Below are 1,352 nucleotides of genomic sequence, written 5' to 3' on the forward strand. Positions count from 1 at the left end.
TAGGTCACCTGGTGTGCACTGGCTCCTCCCACTATGACCCTCCTCCAAGTCTCAGTTAGGACACTGTGCCCGGACGAGCTGACATAATAAGGAAGGATTTTGACTCCCGGGTAAGACTCATACCAGTCACACCAATCACACCGTATAACTCGTGATACTATACCCAGTTTACAGTATGAAAAGCAACTGAGCCTCTCAACAGATGGCTCAACAATAACCCTTTAGTTAACAATAACTATGTACAAGTATTGCATACAATCCGCACTTGGGATGGGCGCCCAGCATCCACTACGGACTACGAGAAATAGATTTACCGGTGAGTAAAATCTTATTTTCTCTGAAGTCCTAGTGGATGCTGGGAACTCCGAAAGGACCATGGGGATTATACCAAAGCTCCCAAACGGGCGGGAGAGTGCGGATGACTCTGCAGCACCGAATGAGAGAACTCAAGGTCCTCCTCAGCCAGGGTATCAAATTTGTAGAATTTTGCAAACGTGTTTGCCCCTGACCAAGTAGAAGCTCGGCAAAGTTGTAAAGCCGAGACCCCTCGGGCAGCCGCCCAAGATGAGCCCACCTTCCTTGTGGAATAGGCTTTTACTGATTTAGGATGATGCAGTCCAGCCGCAGAATGCGCCTGCTGAATCGTGTTACAGATCCAACGAGCAATAGTCTGCTTAGAAGCAGGAGCACCCAGTTTTGTTGGGTGCATACAGGATAAATAGCGAGTCAGTTTTCCTGACTCTATCCGTCCTGGAAACATAAATTTTCAAGGCCCTGACTACGTCCAGTAACTTGGACTCCACCAAGTCCCTAGTAGCCGCAGGCACCACAATAGGTTGGTTCAAGTGAAAAGCTGATACCACCTTAGGGAGAAACTGGGGATGAGTCCTCAATTCTGCCCTATCCAAATGGAAAATCAGATAAGGGCTTTTACACGACAAAGCTGCCAATTCTGACACACGCCTGGCCAAAGCCAAGGCCAATAACATGACCACTTTCCACGTGAGATATTTTAGATCCACGATTTTAAGTGGCTCAAACCAATGAGATTTTAAGAAACTCAACACCACGTTGAGATCCCAAGGTGCCACTGGAGGCACAAACGGGGGCTGAATATGCAGCACTCCCTTCACAAACGTCTGAACTTCAGGCAGTGAAGCTAGTTCTTTCTGGAAGAAAATCGACAGAGCCGAGATCTGTACCTTAATGGAGCCTAATTTCAGGCCCATAGTCACTCCTGCTTGTAGGAAGTGCAGAAATCGACCTAGTTGAAATTCCTCTGTTGGGGCTTTTTTGGCCTCACACCAAGCAACATATTTCCGCCATATGCGGTGATAATGCTTTGCAGTTAC

This window comes from Pseudophryne corroboree, assembly GCF_028390025.1.
Source record: "Pseudophryne corroboree isolate aPseCor3 chromosome 3 unlocalized genomic scaffold, aPseCor3.hap2 SUPER_3_unloc_15, whole genome shotgun sequence".
Classification (NCBI taxonomy): domain Eukaryota; kingdom Metazoa; phylum Chordata; class Amphibia; order Anura; family Myobatrachidae; genus Pseudophryne; species Pseudophryne corroboree.